This window comes from Bufo gargarizans, chromosome 2, assembly GCF_014858855.1.
Source record: "Bufo gargarizans isolate SCDJY-AF-19 chromosome 2, ASM1485885v1, whole genome shotgun sequence".
Classification (NCBI taxonomy): Eukaryota; Metazoa; Chordata; class Amphibia; order Anura; family Bufonidae; genus Bufo; species Bufo gargarizans.
Window position 1 is genome coordinate 246075702 of NC_058081.1, and position 16010 is coordinate 246091711.

Here is a 16010-nt window from a genome sequence, read left to right on the forward strand (position 1 = left end):
ATGCAGCTAAAAATGCTTATTGGGCCTGTCAGTGTCCCTTTAAAGTTAAAGTTACTGTCTGCAGGATACCGATTACAGTTTATAAATGTATACTACTGTGAGTGGCGGGGAGGAGGATCTATGGATGACGGCACTGTTATAGGGAGGGGGATCCGTGGATGACACTGTTATGGGGGGGTCTGTGGATGACACTGTTATGGAGGGGGATCTGTGCACTTTTATTGGGAGAAGGATCTGTTGATGACACATAGCATAAGATGCTATATACGGTATGTGTCATCCACAGATCCCCCTCCATAACAGTGCCATCCACAGATCCCCCATAACAGTGCGTCATCCACAGATCCCCCATAACAGTGTCATCCACAGATCCCCCATAACAGTGTGTCATGCACAGATCCCCCATAATAGTGTGTCATCCACAGATCCCCCATAACAGTGTGTCATCCACAGATCCCCCATAACACTGTGTCATCCACAGATCCCCCATAACACTGTGTCATCCACAGATCCCCCATAACACTGTGTCATCCACAGATCCCCCATAACACTGTGTCATCCACAGATCCCCCATAACACTGTGTCATCCACAGATCCCCCATAACAGTGTCATCCACAGATCCCCCCATAACAGTGTCATCCACAGATCCCCCCATAACAGTGACTGGAGCAGACCTGCTGATAAACACACCTAGGCCACCACCAGTCAAGGTAAAAACTTACAGTTGTCAATAATGTAATGTAGTGTAGGGGGCCAAGTAATGTTTTGAGGCCAAAATGACACAGATGACCACCAAGAATATCTAGAATATCAAAAATTAGCTGGTCAAGTAAAACGGTGCATGATACAATCATTAAATAGGTGGCCGACAAAAAGGGGTGGGTTAAAGGGTGTGGTCAATGGGCTGAGTCAAGGGGGGCCGCAAAATTAGCTTTCGCCTGGGGTGGGGTTGGGGGGCCCAGGCCTTGAGCTGTGTAAGGGGCCCCAAAATTTCTGATGGCAGCCCTGCATATTATCTTGATTCTTCAGGTCACTACAATTACAGTGATACAATATATTATCGTTTTTCTTGTGTTTTATTATTTTTTCAATAAAAACTAAAAAACTAATATTTTTGTATTTTGCAATATTCTGACATCCATACCTTTCTAATATTTACCTCTATGGTGCTGTGTGAAAGCTCATTTTTTTGTGGGGCAATTTGTATTTTTAATTAATACCTTTTAGTGAACAACTGTTTTATAACTTTTTGGGGAGGTAAAGTATGGGATAAACACTTTCATATTTTAATCCTCTGGTATTTTTAGAGGCGGCAATATTAATCATGTTCATTTTTTATTGTTTATTTTTACTGGGGAAAGGGGATATGATTACATTATTTTATATTTTTCTTTTAACTTTTTATAAAAAAAATATTTTTTATGCAACTCTCAGATCAAATATACAATAGACTGAAATGGTTCAACATTGCAGTCTATGGGAGAATCAGTGTGTTCATATCAAGCCCTGACACTGGCTGGAACACAGATACGTTTAACATTGCTTGTTAGTTTAGACTCTGAAGTACACACACTGTTCCACCATGTATGGTTAGCTGACGCGTTGCTGATTGCTGAAAAAGTTTCTGTTTGGTTTTCTGATCATTCTGATCCTGCATATAATTGCTTGACAACCTTCTAATATTTTATCTAGCTGTATTTTAGTCTAAATCGTTTGAGTTGGATCCCAGGTGTCCAAAATGTGACAATTCAAAGAATAAAAGAGAGACTAATACTCCTCTCACAATCCAATCCTGGTACAGGCTGAAAAACGAAATCAAATCTGCATTGTGTGAACAAAGCTAAGGCTACTTTCACACTGGTAATAAGCAAGCAAATGAGCGGGCACACCACCTTCTAGGGTAAATACTATGATGACGACAATTTATTCAAATACAATAATAGACCATAAAATGGGTCCAGCAAAATCACTTCCGTTACTGATGATACAACCATCTGCATCCGTTATAAACGTATCTGGTTGTATTATCTGTAACATAGCCAAAACGGATCCATCATGAACTCTATTGAAAGTCAAAGGGGGACGGATCCATTTTATATTGTGTCAAAGAAAACGTTTTCTCTAACGCAATCTGACACAATACAAAACGGATCCGTCAGATTGTGTCAGAGAAAATGGATCCGTCACCTTTGACTTGCAGTGTGGGTCATGACGGATCCGTTTTGCTCCGCAGCCCAGAACGGAAAGAAAACCGCAGAATGCGGCGGTTTGCTCTCCAGTATGAGAACGGAACGGAATGCATTTTGGAGCATTCCGTTCTGTTCAGTTATGTTTTGTCCCTGTTCACAATTAATGGGGACAAAACAGAAGCGTTTTTTTTTTTTTTTTTACAGTATTGAGTCCCTATGATGGATCTCAATACCGGAAAATATTAACACTAGTGTGGAAGTAAAAGTGCACAAATGGGAGGGTCAACACCTGGATGGGTAATGGTGGGTTCACTGCTCACTGGGTCACCCACCCAGTATAAAGTAAAAGAAATAAGGAAGCACACCACCTTCTGGAGTAAATACTATGACGACCATTTATTTAAATACAATAATAGACCATAAAATGGGATCATACGCTTAAAATGTGTGGAAACATACACCTAATAAAATAAGCAATAAAATCAATCGAATATATGATCACATAAATCCACTGATGTCTCTAGATAGAGGGTGATAAAGTTCACAAATACATCTTCATTGTTCACTAGAGGCCCATAAAAATCTTCAAAACTCGATATCCAATGTAAAAATAGTCTCAATCTTGGAGACACAATGATATGTGTATAAGTCTCAATATTGAATACACAGCCGTGTGTATAAGAACACAGCCAAATGGATAGGATCACAGCCAAGTGTAAATAAGTGCACAGCAATTCAGCGATTTAGAGTTGCCTCACTGAGGCTCTTACCGCTCTGTTGGTAATACAGTGTCCGTTCTGTATAAAGGCATAAAAGCCAACTCACGTGTAAATTCGGGCACTGGTTCCAGGAGACGGAAAGTAGTAAAACTCTGTGAGGACAATTCGCCCAGGACACTGACTCCATGTGATGAAAGCGCTTAGCTCCGATACTTGGTAGGCATGTGTAACTGTTGCGGAGGTCAGATGATCCAGTCGGAAAGATCAGATGATCCGATCAGCTGGTTTGTTCGTCGGTCAGCTGCTATGGTCATGTGACTCACGGGTCCTGTCAGTCACTGGTCCTATATGGCAATTCTAAAAAATGCTGTATTTAGATGAGGATAAAGGTGATTCTTTACAGGCAAAAGAGGTTATTTTTCCTTCTGGTCCGGACCAGCAGAGAGTATAGAGAAAACGCAGATTGCCAGACACGTTTCGAGGCGACTTGGCTCTTCCTCAGTGGCTACAAAACTGCGTTCCTCCAAAGGTCTTTTATAAGCCTCATAATTAAGGCACAAATAAAACATATACTGGATTCAGAGGTATTACCTATGTATAAAACAGCTCTCAAACTAATATAAATACAAATCCTATTAAAGTGCACATGTGTTGTCAGAGGCGTACATAGGAATCACTGGGCCCCATAGCAAAAATCTGAATTGGGCCCCTTAACCCCGTCCACTACCCACCATGGCCCCTCCCACTTCCTGACTTTGCTCCTCCCATGCCACACCCCCATTAAATAAATTTATACATGACCTACAGAAACTGTTAGGGGTTTCCTGGGGGTGACTTGTCACATGGGATATCTGCTGCAGCCTGCAGGTCTCCTTATTTGGGGTGCCATGTTAGGCTACTTTCACACTTGCGTTCGGGTCTCCGCTTGCGAGTTCCGTTTGAAGGCTCTCACAAGCGGCACCGAACGGATCCGTCCAGCCCTAATGCATTCTGAGTGGATGCGGATCCGCTCAGAATGCATCAGTATGGCTCCGTCTGTCCTCCGCTCAGCAGGCGGACACTTGAACGCTGCTTGCAGCGTTCGGGTGTCCGCCTGGCCGTGCGGAGGCAAACGGATCCGTCCAGACTTACAATGTAAGTCAATGGGGACGGATCCGTTTGAAGTTGACACAGTATGGCTCAATTTTCAAACGGATCCGTCCCCCATTGACTTTCAATGTAAAGTCAAAACGGATCCGTTTGCACTATCATGAACAAAAAAAAAAAAAATGTTATTTTTTTTTGTTCATGTTAATGCAAACGGATCCGTTCTGAACGGATCTAAGCGTTTGCATTATAGGTGCGGATCCGTCTGGGCAGACACCAGACGGATCCGCTCTGAACGCAAGTGTGAAAGTAGCCTTAAAGGGAATCTGTCACTAGCAATTTACCCCCAATTTTTTTTTCATGAATTCATGTTTAACAGAGTACCTGTTTTCCATCTGTCTTGTTCTTTGGATTGTGAGTCTTGTCATTTCTTCAAAAAATCGATTCTTATGATATGTAAATGGCGCTGTAAGGAGCCCAGAGGGGCGTTATTCTTTCTCCACGGTGCCCAGGAACGCCCCTCTGAAGTGCCGTGCCCGGCTAAGTTTGAAAACTAATAACGCCTCCAAGTTCATCTAAATCGCCTCCCAGAGGCGCGGCTAAGTGCTCAACACCCCCCCTCCTCAACACCCCGATCCTCCTCTCGCCGGCATCCCAAATCCCGCGCAGGCGCAGTGCCGTCAGTCATCTTATCATAGCGCAGGCAATCGCCGGCACTGCGCCTGCGCGGGATTTGGGATGCCAGCGAGAGGAGGATCGGATTTGGGAGGCGATTTAGATGAACTTGGAGGCGTTATTAGTTTTCAAATTTAGCCGGGCACGGCACTTCAGAGGGGCGTTCCTGGGCACCGTGGAGAAAGAATAACGCCCCTCTGGCTCCTTACAGCGTCATTTACATATCATAAGAATCGATTTTTTGAAGAAATGACAAGACTCACAATCCAAAGAACAAGACAGATGGAAAAAAGGTACTCATGGATCCATGTTTAATAAAGTACCTTTTTTCCATCTGTGTTCTTCTTTTCCATGTCAGTCTTGTCCTTTCTTCTAAAAATCGATTCTAAGGACTGGAGCCCAGAGGGGCGTTTTTCTTTCTCCACGGTGCCCAGGAACGGTGCCCCTCTGATTAGTGCCGTGCCCGCCTAAATATGAAAACTCTAACACCTCCATGTTTAGCTGAATCGCCTCCCAGAGGCGCGGCTAAGTCCTCAACACCCGCCCCCCTCCTCAGCGCCGCGCTCTGCAAACACCCGATCCTCCTCTCGTCGGCGTCCCAAATCCCGCGCAGGCGCAGTGCCGGCGATTGCCTGCGCCTGCGCTCTGATAATACGGCTGAGGGCAACAGCTACAACATCGTCACTGGGCTCGGCGCATGCCCAGTGACGATGTTGAAGCTGTTGCCCTCAGCCGTATTATCAGAGCGCAGGCGCAGGCAATCGCCGGCACTGCGCCTGCGCGGGATTTGGGACGCCGATGAGAGGAGGATCGGGTGTTTCAGAGTGCAGCGCTGAGGAGGGGGGCGGGTGTTGAGGACTTAGCCGCGCCTCTGGGAGGCGATTCAGCTAAACATGGGGGGGGCCCTGGGGAGAAAAGCAGCCGCATAGCCGGCTGCAGGTCATCAGTGGGCGGGGCCTTATCTGCGCTACGGGCCCCCCAGTGCCGCGGGCCCCATAGCAGTGGCGTGGTCTGCCTCTATGGGCGGTACGCCACTGTGTGTTGTATTCATTTTGAAGAATATGCTATATAAAAGACATAATATGTATAAATATATATACGTAAAAGTAAAAGGTAAATAAATAAATAAAAAATATATAATAAAATAAAAAATTAAAATATATGTATAATTTTGGACTTTCAATTATACTTTACAAAGAATTAGTTGGACAGCTATGGATCCCTTCATGCATAATTAGTGAGTTGTCCGTACATTGTATTCTAGTGTTGTTAATGCGTTTTCTCCTTTTTTCTTTCTTTATTGGTTCATTTTTATTCAGTGCATTATATTTTCTCTATTTTTCCTTGCTCTACTGTTTATTATCACAGATGAGGGAAAGTATTTGGGGCCTGGGAGCAAGGGGAGATCAGGGTGCTGGAAATGTAACAGCCGGACCCTGATGTCCCGTCGGTCCCACATACCAACAGTTATAAAAAGCCGAATACCTCTAAATCTGCGTTCAGGCCCTTTGGAACTCAAAAATCCTCCTTGATTCTATGCGGGACATATGCATAATGTGGTTTCCCCCCCTCGAATTTGGTTCAACTCTCTCTAGGGCCACATACCGTATTTTAATGTGCTAGGTTCCTGGTTATGGTGTGTCTTAAAGTGTCTTGATACCGTGTGTTTTTCATACCCTTTACGTATGTTGGCAATATGCTCCGAAATTCTTTTCTTTAATGTCCTTTTCGTCCTCCCTATGTATTGTTTATCACACGTGAACTGGAGTAAATAAATTACATCTGTGGTGTTGCATGTTAGAAAATCTTTGATTTCCCATTTATAATTGTTAGTCGTTGATTTAACCTGTTCTTTTTTTTTATAATTCTTTGTAGTTTTACAATTAGAGCAACTACCACATCGATAAAAGCCCTGTAGACCTGCCCATTTTTTTAAAGTTCCAGAATTGGTTTTATTTTTAACAGTTGGGGCTATTTTTATGGCTAGAGAAGGCACTCATGTGTAAGTGATTTCGGGGCAAATTGGTAGGAGAGGGGCAATAATCTTGTCCTCACATAGGAGGTGCCAGTGAGTTTTAATCAGATTTTCTATCTTCCTATATTGTGAATTAAATGGAAGAATGAGTCTTATCTTCTCTTCTGAATCTTCCTTCCCTTCCATATCGTTTTTTTCTTTAAAGAAAGCTGTCCTGTCCATCGCTTTTACTTTATTAAGGGAATTTTGTAATAGACTTGATGGATACTGCTTAGCCTCAAAATTCTTCATCATCTGTTGGGCCTTTGTTTCAACATTTTCTTCTAGTGTGCAATTACGCTTAAGGCGCTTGAACTGACTCATTGGTATGTTAGCTAACCACCTGGGGAGGTGGCAGCTAGTATGTAAAATATAGCTGTTCCGTGTCACCGGTTTGTGATATGTACTGCAGACTAGTATTTTATCCTCTACTATAATCAGTAAATCTAGAAACTCAACCAGTTTTTTATTGATGTTAGCAGTAAAGGTTAGGTTCTTCTCATTATGTTCAGATATAAAGCTTATCAAGTCATCTTCTCCCCCACTCCAGATAAAAAGGATATAGTCGATATACCTACGCCATAGGACCAGGTTGGCCCTCACCTCATGTTCCCACTGTGCCATGAAGAGATTGGCATAGCTGGGGGCGAACCTGGTCCCCATGGCGGTACCTCGGGCCTGGAGGTAAAATTTAGAGGCATACCAAAAATAATTATGTAATAGGATATGTTGAATCCCCTCTACTGCAAAATTAATCTGATCTTCCTTTAAATGGCTCTCTCTTTTTAACACTGTATATATTGCGTCCCAACCTTGTTTGTGTATTATTGAGGTGTAGAGAGAATTGACATCCAGTGTAACCAGATACCATTGTGAATCATATGTTAGTTAAAGTCTCCTTTGGAGGAACGCAGTTTTGTAGCCACTGAGGAAGAGGCAAGTCACCTCAAAATGAGTCTAGCAATCTGCGTTTTCTCTATACTCTCTGCTGGTCCGGACCAGAAGGAAAAAGAATCACTTTTATCCTTATCTAAATACAGCATTTTTTAGAATTGCCATATAGGACCTGGTGTCACGGCTGAGGATGGGGAAAACCCTCAGCAGTGCGATGCCAGAAGATGGAGTCGCTGCAAGGCCAGGACAGAGATCAGGGAGCAGGTCACCTCCTATCATATCCCTAACTCTGACCCTGACTCCTAGCTGTATTAGCCGACCCTGATGGTAGGAGGGCTCATACTCCGGAACCTTGAAGTCCCTACTAACCCTCAGGGTTGCCCTCAACTAGGAGCAGGGTAAGACAACCTGTTCCTCCTAGGCACAGAGGAACAGGAGTCTCACAGGCCAGGCTACAATAAATGGGAAACAAACAACTTATGGCAATGGCAGGTAAATGCAACAAGTATAGCACCTACCTGCCACAGACACAAAGCCTGGAACCCATGCAGATGCGCTGCTGTCCAAAGAACACACACGGACACAGCACACACCACACAACACACAGGACCATAAGCTGCAATAAATAAGCATACCAAAAACACACCTTCAGAACATCATGTGTGACATAACTTATGACCACAAGGGTGGCCCCCACTGGCAGATGGTGAATTACCAGGAGGATGTCTCCAGCAAAGCATGGCTTTGAATTACCAGCTTCAGGTCTCCAAACAGGCTTTATAGCCCAAAGTGGCTACACCCACACAGACAAACACAGGAAAGGGAATTAACCCTAACACCAGGGAAGGGAAGAAAGCCACTTAAAGGGGACGTGCACCCATAAATAAACCTCGTGCACAGAAACAGAAACAAGGCACACCTAAATAGACAGGTTTCCAGGTGCAACCGCATGCACATTGCAGCAAGCTGCCTAGCACCAGCTCAGGCTGCTATACTGCGACAATACAAAACAACTTGTTGCCCGCGGCAACCACAAGTGAGGCACCATACTAGCGGCCCTCACCTGTGGTTGAACAACCAAACCAAACCGCAGGCAACAGCTTGCGGTTCAGGAGTCACGACCATGACCATGGTCGTGACACCTGTGACTGACAGGACCCGTGAGTCACATAACCATAGCAGCTGACCGACGAACAAACCAGCTGATCGGATCATCTGATCTTTCCGACTGGATCATCTAACCTCCGCAACAGTTACACATGCCTACCAAGTATCGGAGCTAAGCGCTTTCATCACATGGAGTCAGTGTCCTGGGCGAATTGTCCTCACAGAGTTTTACTACCTTCCGTCTCCTGGAACCAGTGCCCGAATTTACATGTGAGTTGGCTTTTATGCCTTTATACAGAACGGACACTGTATTACCAACAGAGCGGTAAGAGCCTCAGTGAGGCAACTCTAAATCGCTGAATTGCTGTGCACTTATTTACACTTGGCTGTGATCCTATCCATTTGGCTGTGTTCTTATACACACGGCTGTGTATTCAATATTGAGACTTATACACATATCATTGTGTCTCCAACATTGAGACTATTTTTACATTGGATATTGAGTTTTGATGATTTTTATGGGCCTCTAGTGAACAATGATGATGTATTTGTGAACTTTATCACCCTCTATCTAGAGACATCAGTGGATTTATGTGATCATATATTCGATTGATTTTATTGCTTATTTTATTAGGTGTATGTTTCCACACATTTTAAGCGTATGATCCCATTTTATGGTCTATTATTGTATTTAAATAAATTTAGTATTTACTCCAGAAGGTGGTGTGCTTCCTTATTTCTTTTACTTTATACTGGGTGGGTGGCCCAGTGAGCAGTGAACCCACCATTACCCATCCATCCAGGTGTTGACCCTCCCATTTGTTCACTTTTACTTCCACACTAGTGTTAATATTTTCCGGTATTGAGATCCATCATAGGGACTCAATACTGTAAAAAAAACAAAAAAAAAAACGCTTCTGTTTTGTCCCCATTAATTGTGAACAGGGACAAAACATAACTGAACAGAACGGAATGCTCCAAAATGCATTCCGTTCCGTTCTCATACTGGAGAGCAAACCGCCGCATGCTGCGGTTTTCCTTCCGTTCTGGGCTGCGGAGCAAAACGGATCCGTCATGACCCACACTGCAAGTCAAAGGGGGATGGATCCATTTTCTCTGACACAATCTGACGGATTCGTTATGTATTGTGTCAGATTGCGTTAGAGAAAACGTTTTCTTTGACACAATACAAAATGGATCCGTCCCCCTTTGACTTTCAATGGAGTTCATGATGGATCCGTTTTGGCTATGTTACAGATAATACAACCAGATAGGTTTATAACGGATGCAGATGGTTGTATCATCAGTAACAGAAGTGTTTTTGCTGGACCCTGCCGGATCCAGCAAAAATGCTAGTGTGAAAGTAGCTTAAGACCATTTTCACACAGTCAGGCCTCTTGCACATGAATGTTGTGCATCCATTCTGTACATTGGATTTGCGGTTCTATTTTTTTGTGGTGCGGAGGCACGGACAGAAACACCACAGAAGCACTCCGTAGTACTTCCGTGGGGTTCCTATCCGTGCTTCCGTTCTGCATCTCTGTGATTGCGGACCCATTCAAGTGAATGGGGGAGTGGGGGAATGAGGAGTGCAATACGGCCACGGGCACACGATGGCCGTGTGCAAGAGGCCTCAGTATTCTGGTCCATGTTTCGCATCATTATTTGTAAGCCAAAACCAGGAGTGAAAGATCAAAAGTATAATGAAAATATTTGTGCATCGTCTGTGTTTAGGAGCCACTCCTGATTTTGGACTACAAATATTGATGAAAACTACTGACCATATACTGACTGGGTGAAAGAGGCCTAAGGGAAAGTCCCCACAAGACAGATTTTGTCTGCTACATTGAAAGGGGTGAAATCTACAACAGAAATTGACATCCGGATTTAAAAATAATTTATAATAGTGCCCCAATAGTAACAGTAGTAATAATGCCCCCATAATGCTCCCAGTAGTAATAATTAGGGATGAGTGAAGTGAGCTTCGGATGCTACATCCGAAGTCACTTCGATTAAAAACAAATTAGTTTTAATACTGTATGGAGATCCGTCTCTGTACAGCATTAGGCCTCATTCACACGACCGTATGTATTTTGCAGTCCGCAAAAAAGGATCCGAAAAAAAATACGGAAAATACAGATGACATCCGTGTGCATTCTGTATTTTGCAGAACAGAACAGCTGGCCCCTAATTCCTATCCGTGTCTGTATCCTTGTCTGTAATGCAGACAATAATAGGACATGTTCTATTTATTGGCTGAACGGAAATACAGACATACGGAAACAGAATGCACATGGAGTACCTTCCGTTTTTTAGGTGGACCCATTAAAATGAATGATTCCGTATACGAAACCCTGAAAGGACACGGAATGAAAATACGTTTGTGTGCATGAGGCCTTAAAATGTACTGCATCTGATAAGTCGAAGTTAGTTATTCACAAAGTTGCGCAAGACTTTGTTGAATAACTTCAGTACTTGACGTCATGGAAAACCACTTTAAAACTTGGAACCGAGCCTCGGTTCCAATTGGTACCTCAAAATGATGACAGTATTGCCAGGGCCGGCGCCAGCACCTGGCAAACCCGGGCAATTGCCGGGGCCCACTGCTTCTGGGGGGGCCCACTCGTTTCTGCACTGGTCCCTTAAAAAAGTTTTACAAACTGTTGCTGCGCAGCGCTGCCACAGTCATAAAAAATCTCATGGCCTGCAGAGTGCGGAGCGTCAGTGCGCACGTGCACGTTAGCGAGTACACTGGTCGGAGCAGCAGGCCCTGCAGCAGAGAAACATAGAAACATAGAATGTGTCGGCAGATAAGAACCATTCGGCCCATCTAGTCTGCCCAATATACTAAGTACTATGGATAGCCCTTCGCCCTATCTTATATGAAGGATGGCCTTATGCCTCTCCCATGCATGCTTAAACTCCTCCACTGTATTTGCAGCTACCACTTCTGCAGGAAGGCTATTCCATGCAGCCACTACTCTCTTAGTAAAGTAATACTTCCTGATATTGTTTTTCTTCTTTTAAATATTCTCTCCTCTTTTACCTTGTTGATTCCCTTTATGTATTTAAAACATTCTATCATATCCCCTCTGTCTCATCTTTCTTCCAAGCTATACGTGTTAAGGTCCTTTAATCTTTCCTGGTAAGTTTTGTCCTGCAATCCATGTACTAGTTTAGTAGCTCTTCTCTGAACTCTCTCCAAAGTATCAATATCCTTCTGGAGATATGGTCTCCAGTACTGAGCACAATACTCCAAATGAGGTCTCACTAGTGCTCTGTAGAGCGGCATGAGCACCTCCCTTCCTTCTACTGGTAATGCCTCTCCCTATACACCCAAGCATTCTGCTAGCATTTCCTGCTGCGCTATGACATTGTCTGCCTACCTTTAAGTCTTCTGAAATAATGACCCCTAAATCCCTTTCCTTAGATACTGAGGTTAGGACTGTATCACTGATTTTATATTCTGCTCTTGGGTTTTTACGTCCCAGGTGCATTATCTTGCACTTATCAACATTAAATTTTAGTTGCCAGATTTTTGACCATTCCTCTAGTTTTCCTAAATCCTTTTCCATTTGGTGTATCCCTCCAGGAACATCAACCCTGTTACAAATCCTTGTGTCATCAGCAAAAAGACACACCTTGCCATCAAGGCCTTCTGCTATTTCGCTGATAAAGATATTAAACAATATGGGTCCCAGGGTGGCTGACGGCTGTAGTAAGGAGAGCATGGTGCGCTGTGCAAGGACCCATGGAAACATGACAGGACAGCTGGAGAGCCCGGTCTGTTAGTCTTCAAGTAAGTGATTACCCCCCTCCCCCAATCATGGTTCTGTCCAGTCTCACAGTTCTCTGCTCCCCCTCCTCCTGTCACCCCACTAGTGACCCTGCTCCCCCTCCTCCTGTCACCCCACTAGTGATCCTGCTCCCCCGCCCCCTGTCTCCCCACTAGTGACCCTGCTCCCCCTCATTCTGTCACCCTACTCCCCCCTCCTCCTGTCACCCCACTAGTGACCCTGCTCCCCCTTATCCTGTCACCCCACTACTTTACTTTTCAGGAGATCTGTAATTGCCTTATAATAGCAGCTTTCATGAATGTCTCCTGTCCCTTTCCACTGGTCCTTTAAAGGGGTTGTCCGGGTTCAGATCTGAACCCGGACATACCCATATTATCACCCAGGCAGCCCCCCTGATGTTAGCATCGGAGCATATCATGCTCTGATGCGCTCCCTTGCCCTGCGCAGGATTGCGCTTTTATTGACAATAATACAATTTTTTTTTGCTTTTTTATTGACAATAATACACTGCCAGGCAGAGGCTTCTGCCCAGCAGTGAGCCCGGTGACGTCACCGACACTAATGGGCGGGCTTTAGCGCTGCCCAAGCCTGTAAAACGGCTAGGGCAACGCTAAAGCCGGCCCATCAGAGCCGGTGACATCCCCGAACACACTGCTGGGTGGAAACCTCCGCCCCGCAGTGTATTATTGTAAATAAAAAAGCCCTTGCTCTGCGCAATCCAGCGCAGGGCAAGGGAGCGCATCGGAGCATGACATACTCCGATGCTAACATCAGGGGGGCTGTCTGGGTGATAATATGTGTATGTCCTGGTTCAGATCTGAACCAGGACAACCCCTTTAAGGGACCAATGGAAAGGGACAGGAAACATTAATGAAAGCTGCTATTATAAGGCAATTATAGATCATTTGACAATTATTGACAGACTATCTCAGGTATACATGCCTAGCTCTAATAAACTAGCAGAGTTTAGTAAAAGTAGCCTGTCTATTCTGCATTTCCCCCTCTTGTTTTGGATTTGTTGCCTGGTACATGTTGTTCTACCTTTTGTTTCTGACTCTGCCACATCTTATGATTGCTTCTTACATCTAGGTAAAGAAGCTTGAACAGGACACCCTGTAGTGTGAGTAAGGCCCCTTTCAGTGAACGCATTGTACCCACACTGAATCCGCACCCATTCACTTAAATGGGGCTGTTCAGATCATCGTTGATTTTCACGCATCACTTGTGCTTTGCGTGAAAATCGCAGCATGTTCTATATTCTGCTTTTTTCACGCAAAACAGGCCCCATAGAAATTAATTGGGATGCGTGAAAATCGCAAGCATCTGCAAGCAGGTGTGGATGCAGTGCTATTTTCACACATGGTTGCTAGGAGATGGTAGGGATGAGCAACCCCATTAAAGTCAATTTACAGTATTTTCCCTTATAACATGGTTATAAGGGAAAATAATAGCATTTATAATAGAGAATGCTTACTAAAATGTGGCTTGAGGAGTTAAAAATAAATAAATAAATAACTCACCTCATCCGCTTGTTCGCACAGCTGGCATCTTCTTCTTCTTTCAGGACCTGCCAAAGGACCTTTGATGACATAATCACGTGGTGAGCGCGGTGATGTCAGTGCAGGTCCTGCTGAATTAAGATAGAAGCTTCAGCAGGACCTGCACTGACATCACCACGTTTCAGTTTATTCATTAAATTGAATGCTCAAAAAATGTTTTGTCTCACTCCCATTTCTTCTTGCTGCATGTTGAAGCTCTTCTTGGAACCTTGTTAAGATCCAGCCATGCTAAATCTGATTTTTTTGCCATTTTTCAAGTGGTCTTAAACTTTTGATCAGGACTGTGTATGAAAACTGAGTTCCATGTACTAACAAGAATAAATAGAGAAAATGCATTAATATGTTTGCAAGATATAACACCACAAGGTGTGCACATAGAGAAAATAAACGCAATCCGGAACATGATTGGTAGAAGCCCAATATGGCTCTATAAAAGCAACCGAAGGTCCTAATCATTCTATAATTTTTGCCACTGAGGAAGGAAAGTTATTTCCAAAACGCGTCTGGATGGCGTGGACGGTAGTATTTTGACAACTGGTACAAGAATATTAAAGACTCTGAACAAGATTACAACACAGACACAGTGAAACAAGTCCGGCGTGGGAAGTAATCAAGTGCGCATGCGCGAAACCACAAGAGACGGCAATGGAGTATGAGGAAGCGAAAAGACTGGTGAGATACAGATACTGATATCCATTAGGGCTCATTCACACGACAGTGGTTTTGTTCTGCATCCGAGCAGAATTTTTTGCGGCTCGGGTGTTGACCAATTCACTTCAATGGGGCCACAAAAGATGCGGACAGCACTCCATGTGCTGTCCACATCAGTTGCTCTGTTCCGTGGCCACGCAAAAATTATATCCGTTTTGCAGACAAGAATAGGCATTTCTATAAAGGGTCATCCGTTCCGCAAATTGTGGAAGGCACACGGGCGGTATCCGTTTGTTTTGCGGATCAGCAATTTGCAGACCGCAAAATACGGCACGTTCGTGTGAACAAGTCCTTAACTAGTGCTCAAACATTACTGTAGGCCAACGGGCTTTAACAAGTGTGTCATTGTCTACAAGAACTTATTGCAGTTAACCCTATCAGGGTATAATTAAGAATTTTTTGCTACTTTCTACTGCCATTTTTCATCATAAATAAGTCCGGCTAGTATGGCGATCCAAAAGCCCACACCAGGCTATTACAAGCAAGAGGCTTGAAAGTGCAGACAAACATCATTATTTTGCTGATATGAAGAGAACTATTAATAGTAATTCTAATATAAAGTGATCCAATACACCAACCGCCGCAAACACTGATTGCATGTGAGAGCTCCACATGCAAAATAATTGGACCGAGATTGCAACAACAATTCAATTATAATGACATTGATTTTATGGTTTTATTCTCTGTATGTATAGGGACATATATGAATGTTTTATTTTTATTGATATAAATGTAGAATAAATACTGTTGATTGTACTGTGAGCTAGCCATTTTTGGGGTATATTTATTACTATTAACACTACTGGTAAAGGCAGGCAGTGCTCCAGTACAAACAATTCCAGGTGAGCGACTTAAGTCATTTTATTATCACTTTATTCTAAAAATATTAGTTTTCAACAGTTCAGGGACAGCACTGAGATAGTGTAGGGAGATAATATGGAGGCTTAATCCACACTATAGGGACAAGAGCAGGGCCAATTGAACAGCCGGCATCTCTTCCATCTTCTTCATTGAGGAATAGGACCTTTGATGACGTCACTGCGCTCATCATATGGTCCATCACATGATCTTTTACCATGGTGATGGATCATGTGACGGACCATGTGATGAGCGTAGTGATGTCACCACAGGTCCTTTTCCTGTGCACAGCAAAGATGAAGACAGAAGAGAAGCCGGGCTGCGCGAGCAAGTGGATTAAGGTGAGTTAAATTTTTTATTTTATTTTTTTAACCCCTCCAGCCCTATTGTACTATGCATT